This window comes from Chiloscyllium punctatum, chromosome 41 (assembly GCF_047496795.1).
Source record: "Chiloscyllium punctatum isolate Juve2018m chromosome 41, sChiPun1.3, whole genome shotgun sequence".
In the NCBI taxonomy this organism is placed as follows: Eukaryota; Metazoa; Chordata; class Chondrichthyes; order Orectolobiformes; family Hemiscylliidae; genus Chiloscyllium; species Chiloscyllium punctatum.
Window position 1 is genome coordinate 56,120,543 of NC_092779.1, and position 18,885 is coordinate 56,139,427.

The following is an 18,885-nucleotide window of genomic DNA, read 5'->3' on the forward strand; positions in this document are numbered from 1 at the left end:
AACAAGTCCCATTAAACAACGAGCGATTGGAAACAGAAAGGTGAAAAGTAGAATGGCTTCAACTTTCAGTGCTTGAACAAATCTGCTCTCGTAGTGAAATGTAATGCAACTCCATTTAATTACTGTGCAAAGCATTGTCAAGTTTTTCTCCAACCTGGTTCTGATCATATGCCATTCTGTTTGAGAGTGTAGTTCCCGCCTTCTGATCCTTCCATGAAAAGCAGCACCGCATTTGCATTCCTTGCGCAGGTTTGCCCGGTTCAAAGACAGGGAAGAAGCTGATGCTCTGGTATCACAGCGCACCACGGATTCCTGAACTAGTCTGTCTGTCAAATGTACCCCCAAAGTCGTCTCTGAAAGACCTCATTTGGAAGCTGTCTGTCGTTATTCAACGTACGAGAGTTGGCACCAGAGGTCCTGAATCATGTTTTGGAGCAGTTCGCACGGAAGTGGCTCATTCAATCAGCAACAGCAATGAAAGAAATTACACTCTCAGAGGAACCTCTGGACCTATGCTTTCACAGCGTCGCTAGTATTAAGGTGCGCCCCGAGATCTAAGCCACGTTGGAAGTGAGACGGAGGAATCGACAGAGAGGCTACAGAATGACATCGCATCCATTTGGATTTCTTTAAATCACTGACGAGCAGGAAAATGTAAACGGGGAGGGCGAGTGGGGAAGTGAGGCAGTAGCAGCTCTGGTGAAATTCCTTCTTTGTGATTCGCTCAGCAACCAGAGACGTGAAGGTGACTCAGGCGTGAGAGCTCTTCACATCGAGAACAAAAAGCACTCACGGGCAGTTAGCACCTCTTCCGGAGAGTGGGGTGGGGTGAGGTAATTCCCTTTTGACTTCTCTGACTATATTCAGAAACTGCCTTTTAGATTGAGGTGAACAGAGACTGCATTTCTTAAAAGCACCATGGAATTTATCAAACTTTATTGTGTCGCTTCCTTTCGATTCCCACACAGGTTTCCAACTCAGTTGGTATCCATGTGGCTCATATCCAGGTGTGAACATCTCTGCAGCGAATTGCACGGTTAAGGCAAAAAGGCAAGGAAAGTGGCATCTCGAATTGGCTCCGAGGTCAGAGCATCCTCGCAATGTGATCTGTCGTTCTCGGATTGTAATGCTACCTCCGGTTTTAGGGTGGAGAACATTCTTTGGGACTCTTATTCTGCAAGACAGACACAGTGACTGAAACTATGCTGCACGTTATGATTTGGAACACGGGCTGCTCAGCTTTGTGCATTTTCCCTGTAGTCCGGTGTGTTTCATGTTCCGTGTAAACGTGAAAGTTGTCCTGTTTCGAGCAATGGGTGAAATCATTTATCAATGCAAGAATCGAAATTGCAGTCATGTCAAGTAGCTCATGGTAATTTGACCAAATCATAACCGATCGTGTGTTCTCACGCACTCACAGATGCATTTGGAGCTGAAAAGAGTCTGAGAAGATCGACTCAGCTTTCCATTGATTTTTGTCTGGATTGATGGGTATCATTATCTGCTGCGAAATTGTCATTGTAGCCGGGCACATCCCAGCAGCTGTGCGAGTCGGAGAGGGATCATGGAACCCTTTTAACGTGACTTTGCATCTGTTGTTTTGCAGGAGCACAATTGGAAGTGCAAGAAAATGGGCAGCGCTAGTGGCTGGCTGGTAGTGTGGCCGAGCGGTCTAAGGCGCTGGATTTAAGCTCCAGTCTCTGACAGAGGCGTGGGTTCGAATCCCACCGCTGCCATTTCTGCTGACCTTCTCCAATCGCGCAGCTGGTTGAAATGCTGTTTCGACCCCTGCTGCGTTTCTGTTTAAAACAGAAGCGAAATGGGTTTGCTTCCCGGGCAATTAATTGTGGTGTGTGAAAGTGCCGAATTTAGCGAAGCGTCTGTGCTGTCATGATCGTGTTCGCCTCCCGCAGCTCTTCTGTTGCTTTACGTTCCAGGCGAGTTGAATTTTAATGGAATCGAATGGAGACTGTTATTTCATCGCTGTTGTGAAACAAAGTACTACGGTGACTCGACTCGTCGTTATTTGGTTTTCTGGCCAATGAAAAAATCGTTCCAATGAATTTCGATGTCATATGTTATTGAATTTCTCCCATTTCCTTCATCTCCGTCCTGGAGACATCGGAAGGGAAAGGTAATCTAGCCGAGACTGTGATTGGTGAAATTCACTTTTTATGGCCCATTCTTATTATGTTCTTTCTTTCTCTCTTTTCAGCATTGTCCGGGAAGTGGTGGTGCACTCAGGCTCCTGTATGTTTGAAAGAGTAGTTTGGAATTGCCCTGTTGTTAGTTGTGAGATTACTTTATGGCTCATGCCCCGGACTGTCTCACATTTAGCATTCATGCTCGCTGTGTCTGGAAATACATTTGGTTTGCCAGTTTTGTTTGTGTTCCGTGTTAAATGCTTTCCGTTTTGCGATTCTCTCAATAAATTACGAGTTAACAGGGTTTCTGAGGTAACTTCCAGCTGCAAAAATCCTGAACTGAGAATCTGGGAAAATTTCCCAGAGTATGGTCAGTCGGAGCAAAAGTAAGGAAGTCGTTCGTTTCTGCAGCGATTCACAATGCTACCGTTCCCGTGAGCAGTCGAACAGGCTATATGATTGTGCCGCAGACTGCGACGGCAAGCTCCGCTAAAGAGTGATCCTTTAATGCCGGTGTAAGCAACACAACGTTATTAGGGCACACCGCGTGGAAACAGATACTTCGGTGTATCTCGTCCATGCTCAGCACATAGCCAAAATTAAACAAGTCCCATTAAACAACGAGCGATTGGAAACAGAAAGGTGAAAAGTAGAATGGCTTCAACTTTCAGTGCTTGAACAAATCTGCTCTCGTAGTGAAATGTAATGCAACTCCATTTAATTACTGTGCAAAGCATTGTCAAGTTTTTCTCCAACCTGGTTCTGATCATATGCCATTCTGTTTGAGAGTGTAGTTCCCGCCTTCTGATCCTTCCATGAAAAGCAGCACCGCATTTGCATTCCTTGCGCAGGTTTGCCCGGTTCAAAGACAGGGAAGAAGCTGATGCTCTGGTATCACAGCGCACCACGGATTCCTGAACTAGTCTGTCTGTCAAATGTACCCCCAAAGTCGTCTCTGAAAGACCTCATTTGGAAGCTGTCTGTCGTTATTCAACGTACGAGAGTTGGCACCAGAGGTCCTGAATCATGTTTTGGAGCAGTTCGCACGGAAGTGGCTCATTCAATCAGCAACAGCAATGAAAGAAATTACACTCTCAGAGGAACCTCTGGACCTATGCTTTCACAGCGTCGCTAGTATTAAGGTGCGCCCCGAGATCTAAGCCACGTTGGAAGTGAGACGGAGGAATCGACAGAGAGGCTACAGAATGACATCGCATCCATTTGGATTTCTTTAAATCACTGACGAGCAGGAAAATGTAAACGGGGAGGGCGAGTGGGGAAGTGAGGCAGTAGCAGCTCTGGTGAAATTCCTTCTTTGTGATTGGCTCAGCAACCAGAGACGTGAAGGTGACTCAGGCGTGAGAGCTCTTCACATCGAGAACAAAAAGCACTCAAGGGCAGTTAGCACCTCTTCCGGAGAGTGGGGTGGGGTGAGGTAATTCCCTTTTGACTTCTCTGACTATGTTCAGAAACTGCCTTTTAGATTGAGGTGAACAGAGACTGCATTTCTTAAAAGCACCATGGAATTTATCAAACTTTATTGTGTCGCTTCCTTTCGATTCCCACACAGGTTTCCAACTCAGTTGGTATCCATGTGGCTCATATCCAGGTGTGAACATCTCTGCAGCGAATTGCACGGTTAAGGCAAAAAGGCAAGGAAAGTGGCATCTCGAATTGGCTCCGAGGTCAGAGCATCCTCGCAATGTGATCTGTCGTTCTCGGATTGTAATGCTACCTCCGGTTTTAGGGTGGAGAACATTCTTTGGGACTCTTATTCTGCAAGACAGACACAGTGACTGAAACTATGCTGCACGTTATGATTTGGAACACGGGCTGCTCAGCTTTGTGCATTTTCCCTGTAGTCCGGTGTGTTTCATGTTCCGTGTAAACGTGAAAGTTGTCCTGTTTCGAGCAATGGGTGAAATCATTTATCAATGCAAGAATCGAAATTGCAGTCATGTCAAGTAGCTCATGGTAATTTGACCAAATCATAACCGATCGTGTGTTCTCACGCACTCACAGATGCATTTGGAGCTGAAAAGAGTCTGAGAAGATCGACTCAGCTTACCATTGATTTTTGTCTGGATTGATGGGTATCATTATCTGCTGCGAAATTGTCATTGTAGCCGGGCACATCCCAGCAGCTGTGCGAGTCGGAGAGGGATCATGGAACCCTTTTAACGTGACTTTGCATCTGTTGTTTTGCAGGAGCACAATTGGAAGTGCAAGAAAATGGGCACCGCTGACCGCTGGCTGGTAGTGTGGCCGAGCGGTCTGAGGCGCTGGATTTAAGCTCCAGTCTCTGACAGAGGCGTGGGTTCGAATCCCACCGCTGCCATTTCTGCTGACCTTCTCCAATCGCGCAGCTGGTTGAAATGCTGTTTCGACCCCTGCTGCGTTTCTGTTTAAAACAGAAGCGAAATGGGTTTGCTTCCCGGGCAATTAATTGTGGTGTGTGAAAGTGCCGAATTTAGCGAAGCGTCTGTGCTGTCATGATCGTGTGCGCCTTCCGCAGCTCTTCTGTTGCTTTACGTTCCAGGCGAGTTGAATTTTAATGGAATCGAATGGAGACTGTTATTTCATCGCTGTTGTGAAACAAAGTACTACGGTGACTCGACTCGTCGTTATTTGGTTTTCTGGCCAATGAAAAAATCGTTCCAATGCATTTCGATGTCATATGTTATTGAATTTCTCCCATTTCCTTCATCTCCGTCCTGGAGACATCGGAAGGGAAAGGTAATCGAGCCGAGACTGTGATTGGTGAAATTCACTTTTTATGGCCCATTCTTATTATGTTCTTTCTTTCTCTCTTTTCAGCATTGTCCGGGAAGTGGTGGTGCACTCAGGCTCCTGTATGTTTGAAAGAGTAGTTTGGAATTGCCCTGTTGTTAGTTGTGAGATTACTTTATGGCTCATGCCCCGGACTGTCTCACATTTAGCATTCATGCTCGCTGTGTCTGGAAATACATTTGGTTTGCCAGTTTTGTTTGTGTTCCGTGTTAAATGCTTTCCGTTTTGCGATTCTCTCAATAAATTACGAGTTAACAGGGTTTCTGAGGTAACTTCCAGCTGCAAAAATCCTGAACTGAGAATCTGGGAAAATTTCCCAGAGTATGGTCAGTCGGAGCAAAAGTAAGGAAGTCGTTCGTTTCTGCAGCGATTCACAATGCTACCGTTCCCGTGAGCAGTCGAACAGGCTATATGATTGTGCCGCAGACTGCGACGGCAAGCTCCGCTAAAGAGTGATCCTTTAATGCCGGTGTAAGCAACACAACGTTATTAGGGCACACCGCGTGGAAACAGATACTTCGGTGTATCTCGTCCATGCTCAGCACATAGCCAAAATTAAACAAGTCCCATTAAACAACGAGCGATTGGAAACAGAAAGGTGAAAAGTAGAATGGCTTCAACTTTCAGTGCTTGAACAAATCTGCTCTCGTAGTGAAATGTAATGCAACTCCATTTAATTACTGTGCAAAGCATTGTCAAGTTTTTCTCCAACCTGGTTCTGATCATATGCCATTCTGTTTGAGAGTGTAGTTCCCGCCTTCTGATCCTTCCATGAAAAGCAGCACCGCATTTGCATTCCTTGCGCAGGTTTGCCCGGTTCAAAGACAGGGAAGAAGCTGATGCTCTGGTATCACAGCGCACCACGGATTCCTGAACTAGTCTGTCTGTCAAATGTACCCCCAAAGTCGTCTCTGAAAGACCTCATTTGGAAGCTGTCTGTCGTTATTCAACGTACGAGAGTTGGCACCAGAGGTCCTGAATCATGTTTTGGAGCAGTTCGCACGGAAGTGGCTCATTCAATCAGCAACAGCAATGAAAGAAATTACACTCTCAGAGGAACCTCTGGACCTATGCTTTCACAGCGTCGCTAGTATTAAGGTGCGCCCCGAGATCTAAGCCACGTTGGAAGTGAGACGGAGGAATCGACAGAGAGGCTACAGAATGACATCGCATCCATTTGGATTTCTTTAAATCACTGACGAGCAGGAAAATGTAAACGGGGAGGGCGAGTGGGGAAGTGAGGCAGTAGCAGCTCTGGTGAAATTCCTTCTTTGTGATTCGCTCAGCAACCAGAGACGTGAAGGTGACTCAGGCGTGAGAGCTCTTCACATCGAGAACAAAAAGCACTCAAGGGCAGTTAGCACCTCTTCCGGAGAGTGGGGTGGGGTGAGGTAATTCCCTTTTGACTTCTCTGACTATGTTCAGAAACTGCCTTTTAGATTGAGGTGAACAGAGACTGCATTTCTTAAAAGCACCATGGAATTTATCAAACTTTATTGTGTCGCTTCCTTTCGATTCCCACACAGGTTTCCAACTCAGTTGGTATCCATGTGGCTCATATCCAGGTGTGAACATCTCTGCAGCGAATTGCACGGTTAAGGCAAAAAGGCAAGGAAAGTGGCATCTCGAATTGGCTCCGAGGTCAGAGCATCCTCGCAATGTGATCTGTCGTTCTCGGATTGTAATGCTACCTCCGGTTTTAGGGTGGAGAACATTCTTTGGGACTCTTATTCTGCAAGACAGACACAGTGACTGAAACTATGCTGCACGTTATGATTTGGAACACGGGCTGCTCAGCTTTGTGCATTTTCCCTGTAGTCCGGTGTGTTTCATGTTCCGTGTAAACGTGAAAGTTGTCCTGTTTCGAGCAATGGGTGAAATCATTTATCAATGCAAGAATCGAAATTGCAGTCATGTCAAGTAGCTCATGGTAATTTGACCAAATCATAACCGATCGTGTGTTCTCACGCACTCACAGATGCATTTGGAGCTGAAAAGAGTCTGAGAAGATCGACTCAGCTTACCATTGATTTTTGTCTGGATTGATGGGTATCATTATCTGCTGCGAAATTGTCATTGTAGCCGGGCACATCCCAGCAGCTGTGCGAGTCGGAGAGGGATCATGGAACCCTTTTAACGTGACTTTGCATCTGTTGTTTTGCAGGAGCACAATTGGAAGTGCAAGAAAATGGGCAGCGCTAGTGGCTGGCTGGTAGTGTGGCCGAGCGGTCTAAGGCGCTGGATTTAAGCTCCAGTCTCTGACAGAGGCGTGGGTTCGAATCCCACCGCTGCCATTTCTGCTGACCTTCTCCAATCGCGCAGCTGGTTGAAATGCTGTTTCGACCCCTGCTGTGTTTCTGTTTAAAACAGAAGCGAAATGGGTTTGCTTCCCGGGCAATTAATTGTGGTGTGTGAAAGTGCCGAATTTGGCGAAGCGTCTGTGCTGTCATGATCGTGTTCGCCTCCCGCAGCTCTTCTATTGCTTTACGTTCCAGGCGAGTTGAATTTTAATGGAATCGAATGGAGACTGTTATTTCATCGCTGTTGTGAAACAAAGTACTACGGTGACTCGACTCGTCGTTATTTGGTTTTCTGGCCAATGAAAAAATCGTTCCAATGAATTTCGATGTCATATGTTATTGAATTTCTCCCATTTCCTTCATCTCCGTCCTGGAGACATCGGAAGGGAAAGGTAATCTAGCCGAGACTGTGATTGGTGAAATTCACTTTTTATGGCCCATTCTTATTTAGTTCTTTCTTTCTCTCTTTTCAGCATTGTCCGGGAAGTGGTGATGCACTCAGGCTCCTGTATGTTTGAAAGAGTAGTTTGGAATTGCCCTGTTGTTAGTTGTGAGATTACTTTATGGCTCATGCCCCGGACTGTCTCACATTTAGCATTCATGCTCGCTGTGTCTGGAAATACATTTGGTTTGCCAGTTTTGTTTGTGTTCCGTGTTAAATGCTTTCCGTTTTGCGATTCTCTCAATAAATTACGAGTTAACAGGGTTTCTGAGGTAACTTCCAGCTGCAAAAATCCTCAACTGAGAATCTGGGAAAATTTCCCAGAGTATGGTCAGTCGGAGCAAAAGTAAGGAAGTCGTTCGTTTCTGCAGCGATTCACAATGCTACCGTTCCCGTGAGCAGTCGAACAGGCTATATGATTGTGCCGCAGACTGCGACGGCAAGCTCCGCTAAAGAGTGATCCTTTAATGCCGGTGTAAGCAACACAACATTATTAGGGCACACCGCGTGGAAACAGATACTTCGGTGTATCTCGTCCATGCTCAGCACATAGCCAAAATTAAACAAGTCCCATTAAACAACGAGCGATTGGAAACAGAAAGGTGAAAAGTAGAATGGCTTCAACTTTCAGTGCTTGAACAAATCTGCTCTCGTAGTGAAATGTAATGCAACTCCATTTAATTACTGTGCAAAGCATTGTCAAGTTTTTCTCCAACCTGGTTCTGATCATATGCCATTCTGTTTGAGAGTGTAGTTCCCGCCTTCTGATCCTTCCATGAAAAGCAGCACCGCATTTGCATTCCTTGCGCAGGTTTGCCCGGTTCAAAGACAGGGAAGAAGCTGATGCTCTGGTATCACAGCGCACCACGGATTCCTGAACTAGTCTGTCTGTCAAATGTACCCCCAAAGTCGTCTCTGAAAGACCTCATTTGGAAGCTGTCTGTCGTTATTCAACGTACGAGAGTTGGCACCAGAGGTCCTGAATCATGTTTTGGAGCAGTTCGCACGGAAGTGGCTCATTCAATCAGCAACAGCAATGAAAGAAATTACACTCTCAGAGGAACCTCTGGACCTATGCTTTCACAGCGTCGCTAGTATTAAGGTGCGCCCCGAGATCTAAGCCACGTTGGAAGTGAGACGGAGGAATCGACAGAGAGGCTACAGAATGACATCGCATCCATTTGGATTTCTTTAAATCACTGACGAGCAGGAAAATGTAAACGGGGAGGGCGAGTGGGGAAGTGAGGCAGTAGCAGCTCTGGTGAAATTCCTTCTTTGTGATTCGCTCAGCAACCAGAGACGTGAAGGTGACTCAGGCGTGAGAGCTCTTCACATCGAGAACAAAAAGCACTCACGGGCAGTTAGCACCTCTTCCGGAGAGTGGGGTGGGGTGAGGTAATTCCCTTTTGACTTCTCTGACTATGTTCAGAAACTGCCTTTTAGATTGAGGTGAACAGAGACTGCATTTCTTAAAAGCACCATGGAATTTATCAAACTTTATTGTGTCGCTTCCTTTCGATTCCCACACAGGTTTCCAACTCAGTTGGTATCCATGTGGCTCATATCCAGGTGTGAACATCTCTGCAGCGAATTGCACGGTTAAGGCAAAAAGGCAAGGAAAGTGGCATCTCGAATTGGCTCCGAGGTCAGAGCATCCTCGCAATGTGATCTGTCGTTCTCGGATTGTAATGCTACCTCCGGTTTTAGGGTGGAGAACATTCTTTGGGACTCTTATTCTGCAAGACAGACACAGTGACTGAAACTATGCTGCACGTTATGATTTGGAACACGGGCTGCTCAGCTTTGTGCATTTTCCCTGTAGTCCGGTGTGTTTCATGTTCCGTGTAAACGTGAAAGTTGTCCTGTTTCGAGCAATGGGTGAAATCATTTATCAATGCAAGAATCGAAATTGCAGTCATGTCAAGTAGCTCATGGTAATTTGACCAAATCATAACCGATCGTGTGTTCTCACGCACTCACAGATGCATTTGGAGCTGAAAAGAGTCTGAGAAGATCGACTCAGCTTACCATTGATTTTTGTCTGGATTGATGGGTATCATTATCTGCTGCGAAATTGTCATTGTAGCCGGGCACATCCCAGCAGCTGTGCGAGTCGGAGAGGGATCATGGAACCCTTTTAACGTGACTTTGCATCTGTTGTTTTGCAGGAGCACAATTGGAAGTGCAAGAAAATGGGCAGCGCTAGTGGCTGGCTGGTAGTGTGGCCGAGCGGTCTAAGGCGCTGGATTTAAGCTCCAGTCTCTGACAGAGGCGTGGGTTCGAATCCCACCGCTGCCATTTCTGCTGACCTTCTCCAATCGCGCAGCTGGTTGAAATGCTGTTTCGACCCCTGCTGCGTTTCTGTTTAAAACAGAAGCGAAATGGGTTTGCTTCCCGGGCAATTAATTGTGGTGTGTGAAAGTGCCGAATTTGGCGAAGCGTCTGTGCTGTCATGATCGTGTTCGCCTCCCGCAGCTCTTCTGTTGCTTTACGTTCCAGGCGAGTTGAATTTTAATGGAATCGAATGGAGACTGTTATTTCATCGCTGTTGTGAAACAAAGTACTACGGTGACTCGACTCGTCGTTATTTGGTTTTCTGGCCAATGAAAAAATCGTTCCAATGAATTTCGATGTCATATGTTATTGAATTTCTCCCATTTCCTTCATCTCCGTCCTGGAGACATCGGAAGGGAAAGGTAATCTAGCCGAGACTGTGATTGGTGAAATTCACTTTTTATGGCCCATTCTTATTATGTTCTTTCTTTCTCTCTTTTCAGCATTGTCCGGGAAGTGGTGGTGCACTCAGGCTCCTGTATGTTTGAAAGAGTAGTTTGGAATTGCCCTGTTGTTAGTTGTGAGATTACTTTATGGCTCATGCCCCGGACTGTCTCACATTTAGCATTCATGCTCGCTGTGTCTGGAAATACATTTGGTTTGCCAGTTTTGTTTGTGTTCCGTGTTAAATGCTTTCCGTTTTGCGATTCTCTCAATAAATTACGAGTTAACAGGGTTTCTGAGGTAACTTCCAGCTGCAAAAATCCTGAACTGAGAATCTGGGAAAATTTCCCAGAGTATGGTCAGTCGGAGCAAAAGTAAGGAAGTCGTTCGTTTCTGCAGCGATTCACAATGCTACCGTTCCCGTGAGCAGTCGAACAGGCTATATGATTGTGCCGCAGACTGCGACGGCAAGCTCCGCTAAAGAGTGATCCTTTAATGCCGGTGTAAGCAACACAACGTTATTAGGGCACACCGCGTGGAAACAGATACTTCGGTGTATCTCGTCCATGCTCAGCACATAGCCAAAATTAAACAAGTCCCATTAAACAACGAGCGATTGGAAACAGAAAGGTGAAAAGTAGAATGGCTTCAACTTTCAGTGCTTGAACAAATCTGCTCTCGTAGTGAAATGTAATGCAACTCCATTTAATTACTGTGCAAAGCATTGTCAAGTTTTTCTCCAACCTGGTTCTGATCATATGCCATTCTGTTTGAGAGTGTAGTTCCCGCCTTCTGATCCTTCCATGAAAAGCAGCACCGCATTTGCATTCCTTGCGCAGGTTTGCCCGGTTCAAAGACAGGGAAGAAGCTGATGCTCTGGTATCACAGCGCACCACGGATTCCTGAACTAGTCTGTCTGTCAAATGTACCCCCAAAGTCGTCTCTGAAAGACCTCATTTGGAAGCTGTCTGTCGTTATTCAACGTACGAGAGTTGGCACCAGAGGTCCTGAATCATGTTTTGGAGCAGTTCGCACGGAAGTGGCTCATTCAATCAGCAACAGCAATGAAAGAAATTACACTCTCAGAGGAACCTCTGGACCTATGCTTTCACAGCGTCACTAGTATTAAGGTGCGCCCCGAGATCTAAGCCACGTTGGAAGTGAGACGGAGGAATCGACAGAGAGGCTACAGAATGACATCGCATCCATTTGGATTTCTTTAAATCACTGACGAGCAGGAAAATGTAAACGGGGAGGGCGAGTGGGGAAGTGAGGCAGTAGCAGCTCTGGTGAAATTCCTTCTTTGTGATTCGCTCAGCAACCAGAGACGTGAAGGTGACTCAGGCGTGAGAGCTCTTCACATCGAGAACAAAAAGCACTCACGGGCAGTTAGCACCTCTTCCGGAGAGTGGGGTGGGGTGAGGTAATTCCCTTTTGACTTCTCTGACTATGTTCAGAAACTGCCTTTTAGATTGAGGTGAACAGAGACTGCATTTCTTAAAAGCACCATGGAATTTATCAAACTTTATTGTGTCGCTTCCTTTCGATTCCCACACAGGTTTCCAACTCAGTTGGTATCCATGTGGCTCATATCCAGGTGTGAACATCTCTGCAGCGAATTGCACGGTTAAGGCAAAAAGGCAAGGAAAGTGGCATCTCGAATTGGCTCCGAGGTCAGAGCATCCTCGCAATGTGATCTGTCGTTCTCGGATTGTAATGCTACCTCCGGTTTTAGGGTGGAGAACATTCTTTGGGACTCTTATTCTGCAAGACAGACACAGTGACTGAAACTATGCTGCACGTTATGATTTGGAACACGGGCTGCTCAGCTTTGTGCATTTTCCCTGTAGTCCGGTGTGTTTCATGTTCCGTGGAAACGTGAAAGTTGTCCTGTTTCGAGCAATGGGTGAAATCATTTATCAATGCAAGAATCGAAATTGCAGTCATGTCAAGTAGCTCATGGTAATTTGACCAAATCATAACCGATCGTGTGTTCTCACGCACTCACAGATGCATTTGGAGCTGAAAAGAGTCTGAGAAGATCGACTCAGCTTACCATTGATTTTTGTCTGGATTGATGGGTATCATTATCTGCTGCGAAATTGTCATTGTAGCCGGGCACATCCCAGCAGCTGTGCGAGTCGGAGAGGGATCATGGAACCCTTTTAACGTGACTTTGCATCTGTTGTTTTGCAGGAGCACAATTGGAAGTGCAAGAAAATGGGCAGCGCTAGTGGCTGGCTGGTAGTGTGGCCGAGCGGTCTAAGGCGCTGGATTTAAGCTCCAGTCTCTGACAGAGGCGTGGGTTCGAATCCCACCGCTGCCATTTCTGCTGACCTTCTCCAATCGCGCAGCTGGTTGAAATGCTGTTTCGACCCCTGCTGCGTTTCTGTTTAAAACAGAAGCGAAATGGGTTTGCTTCCCGGGCAATTAATTGTGGTGTGTGAAAGTGCCGAATTTGGCGAAGCGTCTGTGCTGTCATGATCGTGTTCGCTTCCCGCAGCTCTTCTGTTGCTTTACGTTCCAGGCGAGTTGAATTTTAATGGAATCGAATGGAGACTGTTATTTCATCGCTGTTGTGAAACAAAGTACTACGGTGACTCGACTCGTCGTTATTTGGTTTTCTGGCCAATGAAAAAATCGTTCCAATGAATTTCGATGTCATATGTTATTGAATTTCTCCCATTTCCTTCATCTCCGTCCTGGAGACATCGGAAGGGAAAGGTAATCTAGCCGAGACTGTGATTGGTGAAATTCACTTTTTATGGCCCATTCTTATTATGTTCTTTCTTTCTCTCTTTTCAGCATTGTCCGGGAAGTGGTGGTGCACTCAGGCTCCTGTATGTTTGAAAGAGTAGTTTGGAATTGCCCTGTTGTTAGTTGTGAGATTACTTTATGGCTCATGCCCCGGACTGTCTCACATTTAGCATTCATGCTCGCTGTGTCTGGAAATACATTTGGTTTGCCAGTTTTGTTTGTGTTCCGTGTTAAATGCTTTCCGTTTTGCGATTCTCTCAATAAATTACGAGTTAACAGGGTTTCTGAGGTAACTTCCAGCTGCAAAAATCCTGAACTGAGAATCTGGGAAAATTTCCCAGAGTATGGTCAGTCGGAGCAAAAGTAAGGAAGTCGTTCGTTTCTGCAGCGATTCACAATGCTACCGTTCCCGTGAGCAGTCGAACAGGCTATATGATTGTGCCGCAGACTGCGACGGCAAGCTCCGCTAAAGAGTGATCCTTTAATGCCGGTGTAAGCAACACAACGTTATTAGGGCACACCGCGTGGAAACAGATACTTCGGTGTATCTCGTCCATGCTCAGCACATAGCCAAAATTAAACAAGTCCCATTAAACAACGAGCGATTGGAAACAGAAAGGTGAAAAGTAGAATGGCTTCAACTTTCAGTGCTTGAACAAATCTGCTCTCGTAGTGAAATGTAATGCAACTCCATTTAATTACTGTGCAAAGCATTGTCAAGTTTTTCTCCAACCTGGTTCTGATCATATGCCATTCTGTTTGAGAGTGTAGTTCCCGCCTTCTGATCCTTCCATGAAAAGCAGCACCGCATTTGCATTCCTTGCGCAGGTTTGCCCGGTTCAAAGACAGGGAAGAAGCTGATGCTCTGGTATCACAGCGCACCACGGATTCCTGAACTAGTCTGTCTGTCAAATGTACCCCCAAAGTCGTCTCTGAAAGACCTCATTTGGAAGCTGTCTGTCGTTATTCAACGTACGAGAGTTGGCACCAGAGGTCCTGAATCATGTTTTGGAGCAGTTCGCACGGAAGTGGCTCATTCAATCAGCAACAGCAATGAAAGAAATTACACTCTCAGAGGAACCTCTGGACCTATGCTTTCACAGCGTCGCTAGTATTAAGGTGCGCCCCGAGATCTAAGCCACGTTGGAAGTGAGACGGAGGAATCGACAGAGAGGCTACAGAATGACATCGCATCCATTTGGATTTCTTTAAATCACTGACGAGCAGGAAAATGTAAACGGGGAGGGCGAGTGGGGAAGTGAGGCAGTAGCAGCTCTGGTGAAATTCCTTCTTTGTGATTGGCTCAGCAACCAGAGACGTGAAGGTGACTCAGGCGTGAGAGCTCTTCACATCGAGAACAAAAAGCACTCAAGGGCAGTTAGCACCTCTTCCGGAGAGTGGGGTGGGGTGAGGTAATTCCCTTTTGACTTCTCTGACTATGTTCAGAAACTGCCTTTTAGATTGAGGTGAACAGAGACTGCATTTCTTAAAAGCACCATGGAATTTATCAAACTTTATTGTGTCGCTTCCTTTCGATTCCCACACAGGTTTCCAACTCAGTTGGTATCCATGTGGCTCATATCCAGGTGTGAACATCTCTGCAGCGAATTGCACGGTTAAGGCAAAAAGGCAAGGAAAGTGGCATCTCGAATTGGCTCCGAGGTCAGAGCATCCTCGCAATGTGATCTGTCGTTCTCGGATTGCAATGCTACCTCCGGTTTTAGGGTGGAGAACATTCTTTGGGACTCTTATTCTGCAAGATAGACACAGTGACTGAAACTATGCTGCACGTTATGATTTGGAACACGGGCTGCTCTGCTTTGTGCATTTTCCCTGTAGTCCGGTGTGTTTCATGTTCCGTGTAAACGTGAAAGTTGTCCTGTTTCGAGCAATGGGTGAAATCATTTATCAATGCAAGAATCGAAATTGCAGTCATGTCAAGCAGCTCATGGTAATTTGACCAAATCATAACCGATCGTGTGTTCTCACGCACTCACAGATGCATTTGGAGCTGAAAAGAGTCTGAGAAGATCGACTCAGCTTTCCATTGATTTTTGTCTGGATTGATGGGTATCATTATCTGCTGCGAAATTGTCATTGTAGCCGGGCACATCCCAGCAGCTGTGCGAGTCGGAGAGGGATCATGGAACCCTTTTAACGTGACTTTGCATCTGTTGTTTTGCAGGAGCACAATTGGAAGTGCAAGAAAATGGGCAGCGCTAGTGGCTGGCTGGTAGTGTGGCCGAGCGGTCTAAGGCGCTGGATTTAAGCTCCAGTCTCTGACAGAGGCGTGGGTTCGAATCCCACCGCTGCCATTTCTGCTGACCTTCTCCAATCGCGCAGCTGGTTGAAATGCTGTTTCGACCCCTGCTGCGTTTCTGTTTAAAACAGAAGCGAAATGGGTTTGCTTCCCGGGCAATTAATTGTGGTGTGTGAAAGTGCCGAATTTAGGGAAGCGTCTGTGCTGTCATGATCGTGTTCGCCTCCCGCAGCTCTTCTGTTGCTTTACGTTCCAGGCGAGTTGAATTTTAATGGAATCGAATGGAGACTGTTATTTCATCGCTGTTGTGAAACAAAGTACTACGGTGACTCGACTCGTCGTTATTTGGTTTTCTGGCCAATGAAAAAATCGTTCCAATGAATTTCGATGTCATATGTTATTGAATTTCTCCCATTTCCTTCATCTCCGTCCTGGAGACATCGGAAGGGAAAGGTAATCTAGCCGAGACTGTGATTGGTGAAATTCACTTTTTATGGCCCATTCTTATTATGTTCTTTCTTTCTCTCTTTTCAGCATTGTCCGGGAAGTGGTGGTGCACTCAGGCTCCTGTATGTTTGAAAGAGTAGTTTGGAATTGCCCTGTTGTTAGTTGTGAGATTACTTTATGGCTCATGCCCCGGACTGTCTCACATTTAGCATTCATGCTCGCTGTGTCTGGAAATACATTTGGTTTGCCAGTTTTGTTTGTGTTCCGTGTTAAATGCTTTCCGTTTTGCGATTCTCTCAATAAATTACGAGTTAACAGGGTTTCTGAGGTAACTTCCAGCTGCAAAAATCCTGAACTGAGAATCTGGGAAAATTTCCCAGAGTATGGTCAGTCGGAGCAAAAGTAAGGAAGTCGTTCGTTTCTGCAGCGATTCACAATGCTACCGTTCCCGTGAGCAGTCGAACAGGCTATATGATTGTGCCGCAGACTGCGACGGCAAGCTCCGCTAAAGAGTGATCCTTTAATGCCGGTGTAAGCAACACAACGTTATTAGGGCACACCGCGTGGAAACAGATACTTCGGTGTATCTCGTCCATGCTCAGCACATAGCCAAAATTAAACAAGTCCCATTAAACAACGAGCGATTGGAAACAGAAAGGTGAAAAGTAGAATGGCTTCAACTTTCAGTGCTTGAACAAATCTGCTCTCGTAGTGAAATGTAATGCAACTCCATTTAATTACTGTGCAAAGCATTGTCAAGTTTTTCTCCAACCTGGTTCTGATCATATGCCATTCTGTTTGAGAGTGTAGTTCCCGCCTTCTGATCCTTCCATGAAAAGCAGCACCGCATTTGCATTCCTTGCGCAGGTTTGCCCGGTTCAAAGACAGGGAAGAAGCTGATGCTCTGGTATCACAGCGCACCACGGATTCCTGAACTAGTCTGTCTGTCAAATGTACCCCCAAAGTCGTCTCTGAAAGACCTCATTTGGAAGCTGTCTGTCGTTATTCAACGTACGAGAGTTGGCACCAGAGGTCCTGAATCATGTTTTGGAGCAGTTCGCACGGAAGTGGCTCATTCAATCAGCAACAGCAATGAAAGAAATTACACTCTCAGAGGAACCTCTGGACCTATGCTTTCACAGCGTCGCTAGTATTAAGGTGCGCCCCGAGATCTAAGCCACGTTGGAAGTGAGACGGAGGAATCGACAGAGAGGCTACAGAATGACATCGCATCCATTTGGATTTCTTTAAATCACTGACGAGCAGGAAAATGTAAACGGGGAGGGCGAGTGGGGAAGTGAGGCAGTAGCAGCTCTGGTGAAATTCCTTCTTTGTGATTCGCTCAGCAACCAGAGACGTGAAGGTGACTCAGGCGTGAGAGCTCTTCACATTGAGAACAAAAAGCACTCAAGGGCAGTTAGCACCTCTTCCGGAGAGTGGGGTGGGGTGAGCTAATTCCCTTTTGACTTCTCTGACTATGTTCAGAAACTGCCTTTTAGATTGAGGTGAACAGAGACTGCATTTCTTAAAAGCACCATGGAATTTATCAAACTTTATTGTGTCGCTTCCTTTCGATTCCCACACAGGTTTCCAACTCAGTTGGTATCCATGTGGCTCATATCCAGGTGTGAACATCTCTGCAGCGAATTGCACGGTTAAGGCAAAAAGGCAAGGAAAGTGGCATCTCGAATTGGCTCCGAGGTCAGAGCATCCTCGCAATGTGATCTGTCGTTCTCGGATTGTAATGCTACCTCCGGTTTTAGGGTGGAGAACATTCTTTGGGACTCTTATTCTGCAAGACAGACACAGTGACTGAAACTATGCTGCACGTTATGATTTGGAACACGGGCTGCTCTGCTTTGTGCATTTTCCCTGTAGTCCGGTGTGTTTCATGTTCCGTGTAAACGTGAAAGTTGTCCTGTTTCGAGCAATGGGTGAAATCATTTATCAATGCAAGAATCGAAATTGCAGTCATGTCAAGCAGCTCATGGTAATTTGACCAAATCATAACCGATCGTGTGTTCTCACGCACTCACAGATGCATTTGGAGCTGAAAAGAGTCTGAGAAGATCGACTCAGCTTTCCATTGATTTTTGTCTGGATTGATGGGTATCATTATCTGCTGCGAAATTGTCATTGTAGCCGGGCACATCCCAGCAGCTGTGCGAGTCGGAGAGGGATCATGGAACCCTTTTAACGTGACTTTGCATCTGTTGTTTTGCAGGAGCACAATTGGAAGTGCAAGAAAATTGGCAGCGCTAGTGGCTGGCTGGTAGTGTGGCCGAGCGGTCTAAGGCGCGGGATTTAAGCTCCAGTCTCTGACAGAGGCGTGGATTCGAATCCCACCGCTGCCATTTCTGCTGACCTTCTCCAATCGCGCAGCTGGTTGAAATGCTGTTTCGACCCCTGCTGCGTTTCTGTTTAAAACAGAAGCGAAATGGGTTTGCTTCCCGGGCAATTAATTGTGGTGTGTGAAAGTGCCGAATTTGGCGAAGCGTCTGTGCTGTCATGATCGTGTTCGCCTCCCGCAGCTCTTCTGTTGCTTTACGTTCCAGGCGAGTTGAATTTTAATGGAATCGAATGGAGACTGCTATTTCATCGCTGTTGTGAAACAAAGTACTACGGTGACTCGACTCGTCGTTATTTGGTTTTCTGGCCAATGAAAAAATCGTTCCAATGCATTTCGATGTCATATGTTATTGAATTTCTCCCATTTCCTTCATCTCCGTCCTGGAGACATCGGAAGGGAAAGGTAATCTAGCCGAGACTGTGATTGGTGAAATTCACTTTTTATGGCCCATTCTTATTATGTTCTTTCTTTCTCTCTTTTCAGCATTGTCCGGGAAGTGGTGGTGCACTCAGGCTCCTGTATGTTTGAAAGAGTAGTTTGGAATTGCCCTGTTGTTAGTTGTGAGATTACTTTATGGCTCATGCCCCGGACTGTCTCACATTTAGCATTCATGCTCGCTGTGTCTGGAAATACATTTGGTTTGCCAGTTTTGTTTGTGTTCCGTGTTAAATGCTTTC

The 18,885-nt window shown here is 46.1% G+C and overlaps 6 non-coding genes across 6 annotated transcripts; all 6 read left to right on the forward strand.

The window, feature by feature from the left end:
* The first annotated feature begins 1,653 nt into the window (after nt 1–1,653).
* trnal-uaa (transfer RNA leucine (anticodon UAA)) lies at nt 1,654–1,736 on the forward strand. The gene has a single exon. It is a non-coding gene; the product is annotated as a tRNA-Leu (tRNA).
* A 2,663-nt stretch (nt 1,737–4,399) lies between these two features.
* Nucleotides 4,400–4,482, forward strand: trnal-uaa (transfer RNA leucine (anticodon UAA)). The gene has a single exon. It is a non-coding gene; the product is annotated as a tRNA-Leu (tRNA).
* A 2,663-nt stretch (nt 4,483–7,145) lies between these two features.
* On the forward strand, nt 7,146–7,228 carry trnal-uaa (transfer RNA leucine (anticodon UAA)). Its single transcript has one exon. It is a non-coding gene; the product is annotated as a tRNA-Leu (tRNA).
* A 2,663-nt stretch (nt 7,229–9,891) lies between these two features.
* Nucleotides 9,892–9,974, forward strand: trnal-uaa (transfer RNA leucine (anticodon UAA)). The gene has a single exon. It is a non-coding gene; the product is annotated as a tRNA-Leu (tRNA).
* A 2,663-nt stretch (nt 9,975–12,637) lies between these two features.
* Nucleotides 12,638–12,720, forward strand: trnal-uaa (transfer RNA leucine (anticodon UAA)). The gene has a single exon. It is a non-coding gene; the product is annotated as a tRNA-Leu (tRNA).
* Nucleotides 12,721–15,383: 2,663 nt separating this feature from the next.
* Nucleotides 15,384–15,466, forward strand: trnal-uaa (transfer RNA leucine (anticodon UAA)). The gene has a single exon. It is a non-coding gene; the product is annotated as a tRNA-Leu (tRNA).
* The last annotated feature ends 3,419 nt before the right edge of the window (nt 15,467–18,885 follow it).